Source organism: Pituophis catenifer, unplaced genomic scaffold (genome assembly GCF_029215685.1).
Source record: "Pituophis catenifer annectens isolate HBS135680 unplaced genomic scaffold, rPitCat1.0.hap2 SCAF_2, whole genome shotgun sequence".
NCBI lineage: Eukaryota > Metazoa > Chordata > Lepidosauria > Squamata > Colubridae > Pituophis > Pituophis catenifer.
In genome coordinates, this window is record NW_027256882.1 from 28961250 (window position 1) to 28981556 (window position 20307).

Genomic DNA, 20307 nt, shown 5'->3' on the forward strand with positions numbered 1-20307 from the left:
GAAAATGGCTTAAATGGCTTAAATGGAAGCACCACTAAACAAAGCATTGTCCATATTTTTGGACAATGCTTCCTCAGGAAGGTCTTAGTGAGAATGGCAACATGGAGATACATCAGAGGACTCGCCACAATGAGAAAACATGAGTGTGCAGATTGTGTGAAAGTTTCATTAGAAATTCCCAGGACCTGAGACACTAAAGGATGCAGACACAGGAATAAAACCATTTGAACATCCTTTCTGTGGGCAAAGTTTCAGTGAGAATTCCAATCTGGTGAAGCACCGGAGACTCACAAAGAAGAGAAACCATTTGAATGTGCCAACTGCATAAAAAAATTCAGTCACAATTCCAGTCTGGTGATCCATCAGTGGATTGACTCCAGGGAGAAACTGTACGAATGTCTAGATTGTGGGAAAAACCTCATTAGAAATGTCCATCTCACACAACAGAGAACTCCACAGGAAAAAAAACATTTGAATGACCATTCTGTGGGAAAAGTTTCAGTCAGAATTCCAACCTTGAGATACACCAGAGGACTCACATAGGAGAAAAATGCTTTGAATGTCCTGATTGTGGGAAAACTTTCAGTTGTAATTTGAACCTTGGCGATACACCAGAGGAAACCCAAAGGAGAGAAACCCTTTGAATGTCCTATCTGGGCGAAAACGTTTACTGATAATTCCATACTGGTGAGTCACCAGAGTATTCGCACAGGAGAAAAACCCTTTGAATGCCTAGGTTGTGGGGAAGCTTACAGTCAAAATTCCCAAGTCATGAACCACCAGAGGACTCACACAGGAGAGAAACCCTTTGAATGTCCTGATTGTGAGAAAAGTTTCAGTTATAATTCCCACCTGATGAGACATCAGAAAACTCACACCGGAGAGAAACCCTTTGAATGTTGTGATTGTGGGAAAAGTTTCAGTCGGAGTTCCTACCTGGTAATACACAAGAGGACTCACACAGGAGAGAAAGCCTTTGAATGTCCTATCTGTGGGAAAAGTTTTAACGATAATTCCCGCCTTGTGAGACACCAGAGGACTCACACAGGAGAGAAACCCTTTGAATGTTGTGACTGTGGGAAACGTTTCAGTCAGAATTCCGACCTGGTAATACACCAGAGGACTCACACAGGAGAGAAACCCTTTGAATGTCCTATCTGTGGGAAAAGTTTTAATGATAATTCCCGCCTTGTGAGACACCAGAGGACTCACACAGGAGAGAAACCTTTTGAATGTTGTGACTGTGGGAAACGTTTCAGTCAGAATTCCTACCTGGTTATACACCAGAGGACTCACACAGGAGAGAAACCCTTTGAATGTTGTTACTGTGGGAAAAGTTTCAGTCAGCATTGCTACCTAATATATCACCAGAATACTCACACAGGAGAGAAACCTTTTGAATGTCCAGACTGTGGTAAAGGTTTTAGTCAGAATTCCCACCTCATGAGACACCAGAGTATTCACACAGGAGAAAAACCCTTTGAATGTCTAGATTGCGGGAAAGGTTTTAGTGATAATTCCAGCCTGGTGAAACACCAGAGGACTCACACAGGAGAGAAACCCTTTGAATGTCTAGATTGTGGGAAAAGTTTTAGTTATAATTCTAGCCTGGTGAAACACCATATAACACACACAGGAAAGAAACCCTTTGAATGTCCTGATTGTGGGAAATGTTTTACTCAGAGTTCCAACCTGTTGAAACACGAAAGACTTCACACAGGAGAGAAAACCTTTGAATGTCCTGACTGTGGAAAACTTTTCAGTTATAATTCCAGCCTGGTGAACCACCAGAGGACTCACACAGGAGAGAAACCCTTTGAATGTCTTGATTGTGGGAAAAGTTTCAGAAATAATTCCCACCTTATATGTCACCGGAGTACTCATACAGGAGAGAAACCTTTTGAATGTCCAGACTGTGGAAAAGGTTTTTGTTATAATTCCCACCTCATGAGACACCAGAATACTCACACAGGAGAGAAACCTTTTGAATGTCCAGATTGTGGGAAAGCTTATAGTCGAAATTTCCACCTCATGAACCACCAGAGGACTCACACAGGAGAGAAACCTTTTGAATGTCCAGATTGTGGGAAAGCTTACAGTCGAAATTCCCAACTCATGAACCACCGGAGGACTCACACAGGAGAGAAATCCTTTGAATGTCCAATCTGTGGGAAAGGTTTTTATAATAATTCCAGTCTGGTGAACCACCAGAGGACTCACACAGAAGAGAAACTCTTGAATGTCTAGATTGTGGGAAAAGTTTTTATGATAATTCCAGCCTGGTGAAACACCGTAGAATTCACACAGGAGAGAAACCCTTTGAATGTCCTGATTGTGGGAAAAGTTTTTATGATAATTCCAGCCTGGTGAACCACCAGAGGACTCACACTGGAGAGAAACCCTTTGAATGTCTAGATTGTGGGAGACGTTTTAGTAATAATTCTAGCCTGGTGAAACACCGTAGAACTCACACAGGAGAGAAACCCTTTGAATGTCCTGATTGTGGGAAAAGTTTTTGTGAGAATTCCAACCTGGTGAAACACCAGAGAACTCACACAGGAGAGAAACGGTTTAAATGTCCTGACTGTGGAAAAGTTTTCAGTCAGAATTCCAATCTCAAGAGACACCAGAGGACTCACACAGGAGAGAAACCCTTTGAATGTCCAGATTGTGGGAAAAGTTTTTGTGATAATTCCAGCCTGGTGAAACACCAGAATACTCACACAGGAGAGAAACGCTTTAAATGTCCTGACTGTGGAAAAGTTTTCAGTCAGAATTCCAATCTCATGAGGCACCAGAAGACTCACACGTTGGAGAAATCTTTCAAATGTCCCGTCTGTGGACATTACTTTAAGCATAAATCATCCCTTAATGCTCACAAGGAAATTCACATGTAGCAACAGTTGAAGAATTAGAGAAGATTTGAATTTCATTTGTGATCTCCCATTCACAAAGTGTAGGTGACAAACTGACTATTTGAATTCTGGCCTGATTCTTTTTACTCAAATGTTTCTCAGGATTAAATTTGTAGGTGGAGAGAAAAGGAAAGTGGCTAACTGCCATTTTCTGGTTATCAGCAGAAACTTCTGTATATTTCCTTTTGCAGAAGTAGTGGAATTCTTCAAAAAGGAATTTTGGATGGTGCTTTTGTATGTTGATTATGGACCCACATGTGGTCCATTTCAGTTTTCTCCCTTGGTTTTGCCCTGATTTTAAGCCCCAGAATTCACCAGCCAGCAGAAATATAGTCCTCTAGATAGAACTATTATGGGCCTTGCAATTACGGTTGCATGTTGCAATGGCCGTTAAGTGTTAAGTCTTAACTACCCAAATCTCCCTGCTCTTCCTGAGGCAACTATTATTTGAATGTGCAAGGTGCTAAGCAGAACACTGGCTACCTCAACGTTGGGGAAAATTCTTGGAAGCCTAGCCTGCCATAGTCATCCCTAGGCCTCCCCTGCTCTCCAAGACACCCTGTACTCTGTTTCCTAACCGTTGTGTCCCCTCAGCCCCTTCACTCCTCCACAGGGTCCCACCTAGTCCTTTCTCTTCCCCCACCCCCAGGGTCCCCTTACACCTGACTCACACTCCTCCATCCCTCACACCTTCCACCTCCTAACCTTTGAAGTTCTCTGATCCTCATGCTGTGGCAGTGGGGAGGACACATCCCTGGAACATATGACTGTGCCCTGGAAGCAGCCACCATTTTCAGTGGGCCCTGGATGTCCCTGGGCCATGTGGTGGACTTGTGGAAGTGACTGCTCTTTTGCCACACTGTTGTGTAGAAGAGTGACAAACTTTGTTTTGCTGCCTTAACAAGAAAAAATGTACAGTAGAAAATGTTCTTTTTAAGAAAATGCATTATGTTACTATTATCAGTAGCTTTTGACATGTAAACATGAGTATTGTCAGTGTTGCTATGAACATTAGGGCAAGGCAAGTTGCTCAGAGTTGCCTCAAACTATGAGATGAGCAGTGATTAAGTTTAATAATAAATGAATTTAATAATAAAAAAGGTAATGTAAAGCTCATTTCCCAATTCTTGCTCAGTGATGAGGGCTCCACACATACTGTTTGTGTGTGTGTACACAAACACACATAGTTCACTACAGAACTATGTAATTGGGCTTGATAAATTGACAAATCCTGGCCAACAATGAGAACAGCCACTTCTGTAGTCATGGGGGCATTGAAATATTCTCGGAAGTCTCTCCAGAAGACTTCCTACTGGTGTTAATTGTTACAGTGGTTCTCTGCTATGTAGGCAGCTCTATTCTGAGATGCATTTCCTGCCTCTCTAGGAGTTGCCTTTAGCTGCTCCTGTGAGGCATTTTCCGGTTCCTGTCATATATACTGCTAATGATGGCTTATCACTGTTAACTGCTGGTGTCAGAAGTCTCAATCTATGTCTTCCTGATACATTTGAGGCATACTCCTGAAAGACAAGCAGTTGAAGCAAGGAACTCATCAGAATGGCAGCTGCTAACAACATACCTCTGCCTGAGGCCTTAAGGCTTTATTATTTCAGCAAGCTGGTCTGGCGGCATGAGAATTTTAATGGGTTTTAGTTTTTAGTTTTTTTGGGTTTTAATTATTGGCCATATTAGTTTTAAATTGTTTTAACTTTTGTATTGATGTTTTTATCATTGGCTGTACACCACCCTGAGTCCCTCGGGAGAAGGGCGGTATAAAAGTTTGAAAAATAAATAAATAAATAAGGGTGAGTGGAGACTGAAACAGCAATTGGGATACATTCAGGGCAGAGCTTGAAGACTATTCCTTAGCTAGAGGCTTGATAGATAAACCGGCAGCATTACAAGCCACCACATTGAGGAGATTGATGGGTAGTGAATGCCTCCACATTTATAAACACAATCCCTACTGAGGAGCAAAAAGCAACATCAAAGTTATCCTAGATGCTTTAGAGGTCTGTTTTAGACCTCTTAAAATGTCATTTATGAAAGATATATATTCAGCAGCTGAAAGCAAGAAGAAGGTGAAACAATAGATAACTTTGTCAAATGCTTAAGGGAAAAGGCTGCAAGCTCTGACTATGGCCCCTTAAGAGACGAACTTATTCGGGACAAAATAGTTTTAGGTGTTACCAGTGAAAGCACACACTGCTGCCTCTTGAGGGAGCATAATTTAAGTTTACAAGCAGCAATTGAGATGTGTTGGACTATAGAACTTACTGACAAATGGCTGAAAGCTCTAGAGCATGTTAATGATTGTGTCAATACAGTCTCTAAACAACAGCTGAGTATGATGAACTATCAGTACAATCATAAAATGTAGCTTTATAATTCGTTTGCAAATAATCAAGTAGCATGCAAGTATTGCGTCAGTGTGCATATACAAGAGAGAGAGCAGTGCCCTGCAGATGGAAAAACCTGCAGTGTGTGTTGGAAGTTAAATCACTTTGCAGGAGTGTGTTGGGCACGTAAAATGGAAGTGAGGAAGCTGCACACAATTGAGCAAATGTCAGACTCGGAGGATGAATCAGATGAACCGATGTGGTTTATAGGAAATAATGCACAGTACACTCTAAGGGCAAAAAAATGGTTTATAAATCTCAGGTTTAATAACATAATTCAACCCTGCCAGCTGGACTCAGGTACAACATGTGATGTAATGAGGCTAAAGGATAAAATGAAACTGGCACCCGAGATACTTCTTCGGCCTAGTAGTACTAAACTGAAGTTATATTCAGGGGAACTAATGGAATCACTGTGCCTATTTCAAACAGAATGCAGCATATGTGGGGATATTTATAAACTTGAATTTGAGATTGTGGAAGCTGATCAGAAGCCGTTACTGTCAGGATCAACATGTGAGCACTTGGGGTTGATGCAGTTCACCATTCCAGCCGAGTTACACAATATTATGAGTTACCCCCTGAAACCACCGGTGAGACCATTAACAAAATAGCAAATCCTCCAAGTTTACAAGGAGGTATTTGAGGGCCCCATAGCATCTGTTCCAGGAGAGGTTCATTTTGAACTTGATTCTATCATTTCTCCAATAAAAGTGCTCCACGTAATGTGCCTATAGCTATTAAGCTGCAGGGTAAAGCACAACTAGATAAGTATGAGGCAGAAGGACATATTACTTCAGTATCTGAGCCCACTGATTGGATAAGCAACATGGTTGTTATTAGCAGGCCGGAGAAGATTAGAATCTGCATTGATCCTAAGTTTCTGAATATGGCCCTGAAATGGTCACACTATTTAATGCCAACACTTGATGACATTTTGCACAAGCTACCCAAAACATGGGTTTTCACACTTGTTGCCACCAGAGATGCCCTTTTACAGTGTAAACTGGATGAAACGAGTAGCTATATGACTATGTTCTTGGACTCCATGAGGCAGAAAGAGATGGCTCAAATTACCGTATTTTTCGGTGTATAAGACGCAACTTTTTACCCCCAAAAAGGGGGTGAAAATCTGGGTGCGTCTTATACGCCGAATGTAGCCCCGCCCACCCATCGGCCCCCAACCTTCGGCCATTTTTGGGCAGTTCCAGGCGGCAGGGATCTGGGTCGGGGCACAGCCTGAGGAACAAACCTCTTTGGGACAGTCGGGGGGGGGGAATCCACCCGACAGCTTCGGGGAACAAGACAGGTGCCACGATTTGAGGCTGGTCACCCCTCTGGCCACCCAGCGGGCAGCTCAGGGCAGACAATGTTCGTGATGACTTCACCCCCCAGCAATGTGAGAAGCCGCTGCCGCCACTGCCTAAACCCTCTCCACGCCCAGGATCCAAGCTGAGACGAATGGGAGCTCCTAAAGTAAAACGCCCCTCCTTTCCAGCCACTGCTGCCTGGATTCCCCAATCCAATTTTCAGAGCCGCATTTCAGGCGGCGGCCGGCCAGTTCCCTTGCAATGTGCAGCGGGGGAACTGGGAACCGTTTTGGATTCGGGGTGGGGATTGCAAAAGATACATTCATCAGGAATCATAAAGTACAACACTTAATAATAATCATAGGGTATAAATAAGCAATCAGGAAACAATATCAATATAAATTGTAATGATACAAGCAACAAAGATACAGTCATAAGTCATAGGTGGAAAGAGATGGGTAGTGGGAACGATGAGGAGATTAATAGTAGTGAAGACTTAGTAAATAGTTTGACAGTGTTGAGGGAATTATTTGTTTAGCAGAGTGATGGCGTTCAGGAAAAAACTGTTCTTGTGTCTAGTTGTTCTAGTGTGCAGTGCTCTATAGCGTCGTTTTGAGGGTAGGAGTTGAAACAATATATGTCCAGGACGTGAGTATTTTCACAGCCCTCTTTTTGACTCGTGCAGTATACAGGTCCTCAATGGAAGGCAGGTTGGTAGCAATTGGTTTTTTTTTTTTTTTTGCAGTTCTAAGAGCTGCGAAAACACTACGCACCAGCCACCTTGAACCTGGTATACAAGGTTGACTCCTTGTAAATTTATGTGTTGACTTGCAAAAGCATTTCTAGTGTGCTCTCGAGTTGCCATTAGAAGCAAGGGGGGAGCACATTCCAGGCGTATCTGTGGCTGTCATGAAGCTGGGGCAACCGGACTAGGCATTAAGCAGGAGAAGTGAATGGAATGGAGTTTTTTAAGCTGGGTGAGTGACAGCCAATTCACAATAAGAAAAACATTTTTTTTAAAAGAACCTGAAGACCCTTAGCGAAAAAACAGTAGCTAATAAGCATGGAAGGAAGAAAAGAGGATGTTGAAGCGTAATTGTAAAGAGACAAAAGGCCGAATAGAAAACTGATTGTTGAACAAAACGACTTGGAAAAATTTTTTTGGAAAATTTTAAAAATGAAATAAATTACCCCAAGATTGATTAAAGGATCGGAAAGAAATAAATAGATCCTTTTTCTCTACTCTTTCTTGTGAATTTAAAGAAAAATAAAAGAAAATGGCCAATAAACCCTGTAATAGAAGTGCAGTATAAATAAAAGAAAAAAGGAAAAAAGAAGTGAAAAGAGCTGTTTAAATTTGGACTGGACTACAAAACTGATTTGGTATTCTTAAAGCTAAAAAGAAAAAGAGAAGATTGTTAATGTAGATTGAAACAAAATGGATACTTGTTAGATAACCAGAAATTGTGGATTGCAGAGAGACACCTTCAGGAGCAAAAAGAAACTCTGTAACTTGGTTTGTGTTTTGGAAAATTGTGAACGTTACAGATAACAGCCGTGAGAATTTTTGGGGAGGATTCCTTTGCTTGCAAGCGGTTTGACTTTGGGGGGCGGGGGGAAGGAATACAACTGAACTTTTAAAATTGGAATAATACTAAATCAAAAAGAATAAAATGGCACAGGAAATTAGAGAAATGATCAAATCGATGTACTTGTCGTGGAAAATGGAAATAAGAAATAACTACAATGATGCATGGGGAATTAAAATCTGAGGACATAAAAAACGAGATAGAGCATATGCAAGCTGACAAAGAAACAAAGACGGAGAAGCAAGACACAGAGGCTGAAAATAAAGAAAATGTGATTAAATATGAAAAAGTAATTGAATATATGGATAGTAGTAATAATAAAAAGGAGGTTTTTAGAGATTACATTGGGATTAACAATGAAAGAAATAGGGAGGATAGAAAGAGACAAACATGGAAAGAAGGGTAGAACAGAAAGAATATAAAGAATTTAAATGATTACACTGGGATTTACAGGGAAAATACAAAAAAGAGAAAAAGGGTGGAAAACAACAGGAAATATAGGGCAGAAGAGAAGAATCCAGGACTTTGACATACAGAACAGGGGTGGGTTCTAAATTTTTTTACTACCGGTTCTGTGGGCGTGGCTTATTTTGTGGGTATGGCTTGGAGGTCATGTGACTAGGTGGGCGTGGCTAGCTGGTCAGAGTCATTTCTGGAAAGTCCTCGCACTTACGACCCGACTCATTTGTTTGCTTTTAACACTGATCAGCTGTAGGACGGCCCTTTGAAGCCCCGCGGCAAGAGTTTAAACAGTTTTTTTCCCTCTAGTCATCAGCTGGGACTCAGGAAGCAGCAATAGATTGGGGGTGGGACCAAATAAAAGGTAAGAATAACGTGGGGGGGTGGGGGGATGGGAAGGCGGGGGGGAGAACCGGTTCGGTGACGTCATATTGTCACCGCTACTGGCTTGGCGGAACCGGACCAAACCGGGAGGAACCCACCACTGATACAGAATGACAATTTTGGGCTAAACAGCGGGCTAAATAGTGGTGAAATTAAAAAAAGGGAAAAGAGAGAGGGAACAATGGGAAATATAGGGCAAAATAGGAGAGATCAGGATTTTAAAGCACAGAAAGAAGGGGAAAGAAAAAGGTAAAAATAAAAACAAAAAGGGAGAAAAGGAAAAAGAAAGGAAAGAGGAATATGAGGTATACATCTAGAACTGAAATATGAATTGTAGTAAGAAATAATGGTAAATCATATGATGGTGAAAATGAATTGAACAATGATTGGAATATTAGCATTTGTATTTTTGAAATCTAGATAATGATGAGGGTTTTTTTTAGAAATATAAATAAGTTTAAATTGTTATAATTGAAATACTTTTAATGGTTTATGGTGGTGTGTATAGAAATGACTAAGTGAGGACTTGAAACAATACATGGGGGAAGCAATATGAGAGGATAACAGCCAGAATATTTTTAAATTTAATTAAGGAAATTGAAATAGATGAAATATTTTTAATTGTATATTGTGGTAAAAGTAGAAAGGATTAAGATGTGATTCAGAGGAACATATGGGGAAAACTATTTAATGTATGAAAATGGAACTAATTGGAATAGGCACGTTTATATCCTTTTTTTTTTGTTCCATTTTTGTTCCATTAATATAAATGGAAAAGATATTTACATAAGTAATTGATTATATTAAAATGTTGTTACTTAAGAAATGTATGTATTACTTAAGAAAATATATGCTATAAAATAAGAATTGAACAATTGCAGCATCACAAAATTAATTATTCTGATGATGGATACAAAAACAGATGACAATGAGAAGGGGCTTAATATAGAATAGAAGGTAAAATTGGAATTTGGTTAAAATTAGAGATGAAATGAAGGGTAATATTGGTAAAAAATAGATGAAAATAAATACTATGGCAAAAAAGAGGTATAGAAATTGTAATTTTAATTGTAAGGAGCAAAAACTGTTTAAGTTTGTTAACTGGCCAAATAGCCTGTTCAGCAAAAATACATTGTATGTTTGTGTGTGTGTATGTGTAAAAAATAAAGAAAAACTTTTTACAAAATAAATAAATAAATAAATCATTTTGATTCCTTTTGAAACTTGGCTAGAGACTCATGACTTAATTAGGGCATCTGTCGCAACCTTGACAACAGATCTGCTCTCCTTTTAAAATCAATCAGGATTGCCTGGGACGCCTGGAGAGAAGCTCTGGTAACTGTGGCCGAGGGCAGGCTATCCGAAGAAAGCTTGCTGTAAGTGACCCAGAAGGAGGCAGATATTAGAACAATTACTCAGGACAGTTCATTTAGTGGCCGTTCAAAGTTACAATGGCACTGAAAAAAGCGACTTATGACCATTTTTCACACTTATGACTGTGTGCAGCATTCCCATGGTCATGTGATTTAGATTCGGATGCTTGACAGCTGACTTATATTTATGACAATTGCAGTGTCCAGAGTCACATAGCAACAAAAATTTTGGGCTCAATTGTCGTAAGTTGAGGACTACCTGTATATATTGAGGTTCTTATATTTCAGTTTCTTCCATACAACAGAGCTTAGATCCGATAGCTAAAACGCCACTATCACCATCTAAAATTACTAGATCTTCATTAAAAATGGCAGCGTAGGGTGTCCCTGTAATAAAGTTAGCCTGGTGATCAGTCAGCCATGTGCTTCCCCGCAAGTAAATTTACAGAATTTACACATGGCATTTAACATTAACAGATATACAATTCCCTCGTTCAGGAATCAAGCTTTATGCTCGGTGCCCCTGGATGCAGCCCTGGCCAGCAAGAGTGAAGCTGGCTCCCTGGAGAGTTTGGTGTCCTGTCCTAAATCCTTGGGAGCCACATTAAATAAGTCATAAAGATTTAGGGTGTAGAGAGGCTTTGATCTCCACTGAGAGACACCCCCAAGAAAGCTGATTCTGTAACTCTGTAAAAGTCATTAACTTTTGAGCTCGGCACAAAAAAAAATTCCTTATTGTGTCCAATCACATTTGACCAATGAAGAATTCTATTCTATTCTATTCAGGTTAATAGCTGAGCACATCACACTTGGCTTAGATGCAAAAGTGGGTTGCTAGAAGTGAAAAACGACTTGATAGCATTTAATCAGTGAAAACATCTTCCACACGCCTTAGGTAGAGACGGGACAAACGTTTCCTATCGGGAGATGGAAGTCAAGGGGACAACATCTGTGCCTAGAAAGCTGACAATACAATAGGCGGGCTCTAAATTTAAACTCTTGAGAGTTAAAACCATCAAGTACTGTATGGCTAGAAAGGATGGGATGGGAGGAGAAGCGCAGAGCAACTTCCTCTTCCGGATGGCTGATGGGAGGAAGTTGGTGTGCAGAGCGGCTTTTGTGCTCTTCCCAGGGTCGAAGCAGCAGCTGCCAGGTGAGTTGAGGGCTGCAGGTGGGAGGAGAGTCCGGGAGCAAGTCGGGCTGTTCCGTTCCCTCCACGGCCTGGAAGCGGAGAAGCAACTGGGCTGAAGCCTCTCAGCTGCTGCTGCTGCAGGTTCCTTCCCTCCCCAAATGGAAGCCCACTGGTGCTGCAGGCTGGGAAACCGGTGGCTGCAATTTCTGCTGGTGGGAAGATTGAAAAAGCCTCTTTCAAGTGGAGGTTGATTCTTTGGGAATGGTTCTGGGTGGTCCATCACTGGGATGAGCTGAAACTTCTGTCCCAATCCCCTGCTCATTCCAGACAGATGGCTGTGCAATCTCTTCTAAAAGTGATGGAACACCTACAACTTCTGAACATAAGCTGTTCCACTGGTTACGTGTTCTCGCTGTTAGGAAGTTTCTCCTTAGTTCTAGGTTGCTTCTCTCCTTGATTAGTTCCATCCGTTGCTTCTTGTCTTGCTTTCTAGTGCTTCGGAAACTAAGTTGATACCCTCTTCTTTATGTGAACTCTTCCGGTATTGGAACACTGTTCAACCGATCAATGTTTTTTTACTTCCATGTCTTGCCAATAAGTATGGTATTTCCTGTCCCACCATCCATGTATTAACCAGATTCAATTGTGCTTAATCCAGCACTTCTTAAGAAATAGCTATTGAGGACCTTTTGGCATCTTTGGTTGCACAGGTAGTCCTCGCTTACCACTTCTTCCCTGAGCCTTCAAAGTTACTATGGCACAGTAGTTTAGTTTAGTTTAGTTTATTTGATTTGTATACCGCCCTACTCCCGAAGGACTCAGGGCGGTGAACAGCCAACAATAAAATACATAAATACACAAAATTTAAAAACCCGATAAAATCAAATTAGATTATTTGGCCCAGACAAATTAAAATACCCCAATAATTTAAAAACAGATTAAAATTTACATATTTAAAAAGGGAAGAGATTAGGCCAAGCCCGCTTGATGGAATAAAAAGGTCTTCACAGCACGGCGGAAGGAGCGCAGATCCGGGATCCTCCGTATCTCCGGGGGGAGCTCATTGCAGATGGTAGGTGCCCCCACAGAGAAGGCTCTCCCCCTAGGGGCCGCCAGTCGACACTGTTTGGCTGACGGCACCCGGAGGAGTCCCTCTCTATGAGAGCGTACTGGCCGGTGGGAGGCTATTGGTGGTAGTAGGCGGTCCCGTAAATAACCAGGCCCTAAGCCATGGAGCGCTTTAAAGGTGGTAACCAAAACCTTGAAGCGCACCCGGAAGACCACCGGGAGCCAGTGCAGCTCGCGCAGGAGAGGTGTTACATGGGAGCGCCATGTCGCTCCCATTACCACCCGCGCGGCCGCACTCTGCGCCAGTTGGAGCCTCCGGGTGCTCCTCAAGGGGAGCCCCATGTAGAGAGCATTACAATAGTCCAGGCGGGAGGTGACGAGGGCATGAGTGACCGTGCGTAACGAGTCCCGATCCAGAAAGGGACGCAACTGGCGAATCAGGCGGACCTGATAAAAAATCCTCCCGGTCACGACCGTCAAGTGCTCTTCTAAAGACAGCCGTGAATCCAGGAGGACGCCCAAGTTGCGAGCCCTCTCCGTGGGGGCCAATGATTCGCCCCCAATAGTCAGTGATGGCGTCAACTGACTATATCGGGACGTCGGAAACCACAGCCACTCAGTAGAAGCAGACGTGCACCTGGTCCACAAAATTTGTGGTAATCCTAGCACTTGTTCAGTGACCGCACGTCAGCAGTGACTGTGGTTTTGAAGGTGCAGGAAAAGGAGTTGCACCAGTTCAGGTTCTGCCAATAGTTGCACATTTATGATGCCTGCAACATCCCACACTCATGATCCCCATTTGTGACCTTCCCAGCTAGCTTCTGATTAGCAAAATCAATGGATATAGTGGCAGGAAATTACAAGTCACGATCATATGAAATTGTCTTTAACAACCCACAGTAATTTGCTTAACAACTATAGAGGAACAGATGTAAATTGGCCCTGTCATGTGACATCATGTTTAATAATCAGGCTGCTTAGTGCCGCAAATATTAGTTCCAATTGGAGTAGGTTAAGTGAGGACTACTTGAACAAGGATGTCACCAGAGGGGTTGTAGACAGTATTTTCTGCTGTTATTTGCAGCTGAGGACTTCCATGAGCATAAGTGGTGCTTCAAATCTTGCACAGGCTTTCGGCATCATTTCATCAGTTAAAGCCCCCACATCTCTAAATTTAGCTCAGAAGGTTTGACTGTAACCTGACATTTTTTCAGGTTTGAAAGTCATAGATTTTCTCCATGTATACATGTGGATGTATCTGTATTTCTCTCTGTAGGGATATGTCTGCAATGATAAAATCTATCCCCAACACTTCAAGATATAATTGATGATAGTCCTTTGAATTGCTAAGAATTTGTGATTGATCCCAATCAACAACTGAATTTGAATGGATCTTAGTAGTCTTCCATGTATCAAATGAATCATCAATATTGTAAGTGATCATAAATAAGATAAGAGACTATTATAGCATTGGGGCATGTTTGCTTTTTCATTGTAATATATACTTTTTTTCTTTTTTCACCTTTCTAATCATTTTATAAACAATAAAAGCTACACTTTTCTTTGAATCCTACAGACAAAGAGGATGGCAATAAGAGCACTGGGGACAACTGTAAATAACAAGCAAGGTTGAAAAGGGAAGAAAATCAAGCCAGAAATCAAAATATTTTTCATTTCTTTCAGAAAACCACACAATTCTCCTCCTCCTCCTCCAGCAGCTGTTAGACAAACAAGAGAAAATCAAGAAAGATTTCAAGCTCGAAAAAGCAGATTATGCAGAACTGAAGGATACATTACATGAAAAGTCAAAGGAGATTATTTTTCAATCAGCAGAAAAGAGAAATATCTGGAAGTCAGTGGGGAGGAAAAGGTCAATAGTAAAGCCACGGAGTGGAGACAGGAATGCAGGGCACACCCTGTCAGGAAGAAAATGGCTTAAATGGAAGCACCACTAAACAAGGCGTTGAACATATTTTTGACTTTCTCAAGAATATCAGCTGTGGAAAAGCTCCATAGATTTGCCTATTGTGGGAAAAGCACAGATTCCAAATCACAGCTGATTATGCAACAAGAAGCTAGACAGGAGAAAAGCCATACACATTATCTCAGTGTAGCAAAAACTGGTCAGAACAACTCCCTTGTGGTTCATGGAAACAACCACACAAGAGGGAAGCCATAAAAGTGCTCCCAATGCAGTAAATGCTATAGTGAGTATGGCAACTGCAGATTGTGTTAAAGTTTCATTAGAAATTCCCAGGTCCTGAAACACTAAAGGACGCAGACACAGGAATAAAACCATTTGAACATCCTTTCTGTGGGCAAAGTTTCAGTGAGAATTCCAATCTGGTGAAGCACCTGAGACCCACAAAGAAGGGAAACCATTTGAATGTGCCGACTGGGTAAAAAAATTCAGTCACAATTCCAGTCTGGTGATCCATCAGTGGATTGACTCCAGGGAGAAACTGTACAAAAGCTTCATTAGAAATGTCCATCTCAGAGACGGACAGGAAACTCAGAGAACTCCACAGGAAAAAAGAAACATTTGAATGACCTTTCTGTGGGGAAAAGTTTCCTGATTGAAACTTCCAGCTTCAACAAATACCAGATGACTCACATAGGAGAAAAATACTTTGAATGCCTTGATTGTGGGAAAACTTTCAGTTGTAATTCAAACCTTGGTGATACACCAGAGGAAACCCAAAGGAGACTGTCCTATCTGTGGGGAAAGTTTTTTTGATAATTCCAGGCTGGTGAGACACCAGAAGACTCACACAGGAGAGAAACCCTTTCAATGTTCTGATTGTGGGAAATGTTTTATTAGAAATTCCCACCTCATGAGACACCAGAGGACTCACACAGGAGAGAATGTCCTATTTGTGTGAAAACGTTTAGTGATAATTCCACAATGATGAAACACCAAAGAACTCACAAAGGAGAGAAACATTTTCAATGTCCTGATTGTGGGAAAACTTTCATTAGAAATTCCCACTTTATGATACACCAGAGGACTCACACAGGAGAGAAACCCTTTGAATGTCCTATCTGTGGGAAAAGTTTTAGTGATAATTCCAGGCTGCTGAGACACCAGAGGACTCACACAGGAGAGAAACCCTTTGAATGTCCTGATTGTGGGAAAGGTTTCAGTCATAATTCCAGCCTGGTTCAACACCAGAGTATTCATACAGGAGAGAAACCATTTGAATGTCCTGACTGTGGAAAGGGTTTTAGTCGAAATTCCCAACTCATGAACCACCAGAGGAGTCACACAGGAGAGAAACCCTTTGAATGTCCTATCTGTGGGAAAAGTTTTAATGATAATTCCAGCCTGGTGAAACATCAGAAGACTCACACAGGAGAGAAACCCTTTGAATGTCCAGACTGTGGAAAAGGTTTTAATGATAATTCCAACCTCACAAGACACCAGAGTATTCACACAGGAGAGAAACCCTTTGAATGTTGTGTCTGTGGGAAACGTTTCAATCAGAATTCCTGCCTGGTAATACATCAGAGGACTCACACAGGAGAGAAACCCTTTGAATGTTGTGACTGTGGGAAAAGTTTCAGTCAGAATTCCCACCTTATATATCACCGGAGTATTCACACAGGAGATAAACCTTTTGAATGTCCAGACTGTGGAAAAGGTTTTAGTCAGAATTCCCACCTCATGAGACATCAGAGGACTCACACAGGAGAGAAACCCTTTGAATGTTGGTACTGTGGGAAAAGTTTCAGTCAGAATTCCCACCTTATATATCACCAGAGTATTCACACAGGAGAGAAACCTTTTGAATGTCCAGACTGTGGAAAAGGTTTTAGTCAGAATTCTCACCTCATGAGACATCAGAGGAGTCACACAGGAGAGAAACCCTTTGAATGTCCTAACTGTGGGAAATGTTACAGTCAGAATTCCCATCTGGTGATACACCAGAGGACTCACACAGGTGAGAAACCCTTTGAATGTCCTATCTGTGGGAAAAGCTTTAGTGATAATTCCAGCCTGGTGACACACCAGAGGACTCATACAGGGGAGAAACCCTTTGAATGTCCTGATTGTGGGAAAAGTTTTAGTCTGAGTTCCAGCCTGGTGAGACACCAGAGGACTCACACAGGAGAGAAACCCTTTGAATGTCCTATCTGTGGGAAACATTACAGTCAGAATTCCCAACTGGTGATACATCAGAGGATTCACACAGGTGATAAACCCTTTGAATGTCATATCTGTGGGGGAAGTTTTAGTAATAATTCTAGCCTGGTGAAACACCAGAGGACTCACACAGGAGGGAAACCCTTTGAATGTCCTGACTGGGAGAAGTTTCAGTCGTAATTCCCACCTGGTGATAGGAGGAGCCATACAGGATAGAAACCCTTTGAATGTTGTGACTGTGGGAAAAGTTTCAGTCAGAAACTTCAATTTCCCACCTTATATATCACCAGAGTGGACTTCCAGTTGACATAGCGGCGAGAACAGCTGGAAAATAGCAGGCTCCTTGTGAAATCCAGCTGGTAACTGCTGCTGGGGGACCCTATGGGGTCATAACCACCTTGACGGGGCGGTGAAGGTAGGAGAAGCGCTTCGCTGACCACAAGGAATCTGCAAATTCCTTGTTTTGGTCCGAAGCAACCTCTCCCAAATGACAGCAGGGATGACTGCCATTTTTCTCTGGGACAACGGGACCACAAGATTTGTGCTGGAGCAGTGTATGGACAGAGCATTGAAACTGGGTGAGATAATAGAGACCTTTACCTTAAAGAGCTGATGCAAATGCAAGATAGATAACTATCTTAGATAACTCCAAGATAGCCGTGGATTGACACATGGAGAAAAAAACTGCAGACAATTAAGAGGCAAAAGAAGCCCAAGAGACGCTAAAAAGCATACAACGCTTGAAAAAAAAGCTTAGACAATTTGAAAAGTGATTCTTGGGAGAAATTGTTTTGTCTATTTGTATTTTTAAACCCCCTGGATTTATTGATAATCAGCTGTTTTTGACAGACTATATAATGTGAGATTTGGCAATAAGAGTACCATCTATTGGATGAAGTGAAGTACTACAGCAATTGCAGCATACTTAGTGAAAGTGAATTTAATATACACAAAGTCTAATACACAGAATAGAAGCAATAACATCTGGAAGACGACCTGACCTTGATTTTATGTTACGACTTGGATAACTGTGAGAATATCTGATGAGTTCCTTTTTTCCTTTTTTTTCTCTTCTGAAGACTTCAAAAGGAACTTACACATAACTAAACATTATTAAAATTGGCTATTGGATCATAGATTTGAAAGATTGGAGAAATATAGTGGACTAATCTGGACTTGGACTTTTAATGTTATTTAACAGAACACTCTACGAGTCAAAAGAAGAAAGGTGTTAAAAGAAAAGGGGGAGAAAGGAAGAAAATTTGGACAATTGGGAAAATATATAATAGGGAAACTTCAAAGTTGTGAATTAAAAACTTAAGAGTATAAAAGGAGGTTTAAAATATTGGGATATTGGAATTATAGAAATATATTGAATAATTTTCATTAAATTGTCAAAATGGATATAGAGGTACATGAAGATATAATTTTGATGATAAAAAGTATGAGGGAATCTTTAAAGAATGATAAAAATGAATGTAGAAGTTACTCAACAAGTGGGGGGAAAAGATACTCAAGAAATAGGTGAGAATTTAGAAGAAATTCAAAATGAGACGCAAGAAGCTAAAGAAGAGAAAGGAATAAATAGGAACCAGTTAGAGAACTCCTCAAAAGCTTACAAAAGAATAGAGAGAAAAGAGAAAAATTCTCCCCCAAAAAAGAAAGACTAAAAAAAAAAATCTTTTTAAAAAAAGAAGGAAATTTTGTTGGGGTGTTCAAACAATACAGCAGAAAGAGATAAAGGATATCCAGAAGGTAATGTTCAGTAGACATAAACACAACAAAAAGAGCTTTAGGATTCCAAGAGAGAGAGATAAAAGGCTGATTAAAAAGTCAATAGATGATGGGATTGTAAAAAGGTTAAGAGATGATGGATACTAAGAAAATAAAAGAAAATATAAGAAATTACTAAAAGGGAAAATAGTAGTATATGTACAGAATAAGTTAAGATCAATAGATGGGAATTTAGGATTAGGAAATTCAGTGGTTTTATTAATATTTATAGTATGTTAAAATATATTGTGAATTTTTATATTAAGGATTGAAAATTGGGATTTTGAGATATACACCCTGAATTGATTTAATGTTGTTAATATTTGGAGTCATTAATAATTATACACATTTGGATGGAAGTTAATAATAGCATTTAGTAGTGGAATAAATACATGGCGTAAAGAAATATTTATGTTTAAATGAATTAATGGGAAAATGATAAAAGATTATAAAAAGAGAATAACATTGTTGAAGTTGGAAGACTAAGACTATACATATTGATTTGTATTATTGTTAATATGGAAAAAGGTTAAGAGATGATGGAAATAAGAAAATGTAAGAAAATATAAATTACTAATAGGGGAAATAGTACTATATATATAAAATAAAGATTATTCGAAGGAAATTTAGGATTAGGAAATTTAGTGGTATTAATATTTATAGTCTGTTAAAATATATTGCAAATGTTTATATTAAGGATTGGAAATTGGGGGGACTTTGAGATATACTCCGGGATTGATTTAATATTGTTAATATTTGGTGTTATTAATAATCCTACACATTTGGATGAAAGTTAATAATAGCATTTTAATAGGGGAACAAATAAATGACATAAAGAAATGTTATTTATATTTAAATGGATTAATGGGGAAATGATAAAAGATTATGAAATGAGAATAGTATTGTTGAAGTTGGAACAATAGGATTACACATATTGATTTGTATTATTGTTGTTAATATTGTTTAAAAAAGACTTGACCCAGTCAATGTACAGTCCGCAAAATATGTATGTTTATATGGAAAAATTAAAAAAATTGTTTATAAAAAATATCACCAGAGTACTCACACAAGAGAGTACTCCTCTTAAAAAGGAGAGAAACCTTTTTAATGTCCTGACTGTGGGAAAAGTTTCAGAATTCCTACCTGATGAAACACCAGAGGACTCACAGGAGAGAAACACTTTAAATGTCCTAACTGTGGAAAAGGTTTTAGTCAGAATTTCCACCTTGTGAGACACCAGAGGACTCACACCATGGAGAAATCTTTGAAATGTCCAGTCTGTGGACATTACTTCAAGCATAAATCATCCCTGCACACAAGGAAATCCATATGAGGCAAAAGTTGAAGAGTTTAGAGAAGGCTTGAATTTCATTTGTGATTTTCTGTTCAAAGTGTAGGTTGAGAAACTGACTGTTTGAATTCTGTCCTGATTCTTTTTACTCAAACGTTTCTCAGGATTAAATTTGTAGGTGGAGAGAAAAGGAAAGTGGAAAATGGCTAACTGCCATTTTCTGGTTATCAGCAGAAGCTTCTGGGTATTTCCTTTTGCAGAAGTAGTGGAATTCTTCAAAAAGGAATTTTTTGTATGTTGATTATGGACCCACATTTGGAGTTTCAAGTGTTCTACCTTGTTTTCACCCAGATGTTAACCCCAGAATTCCCCAGCCAGCATAAAAGTAGTCCTCTAGATAGAACTATTATGGGTCTTGCAATTATGGTTGCATGTTGCAACAGCTGTTAAGTGAGGCCACTTTTCTTAAC

The 20307-nt window shown here is 40.2% G+C and overlaps 1 pseudogene; it reads left to right on the top strand.

The window, feature by feature from the left end:
* The first annotated feature begins 693 nt into the window (after nt 1–693).
* Nucleotides 694–19539, top strand: LOC139310051 (zinc finger protein 585A-like; annotated as a pseudogene).
* Nucleotides 19540–20307: the final 768 nt, after the last annotated feature.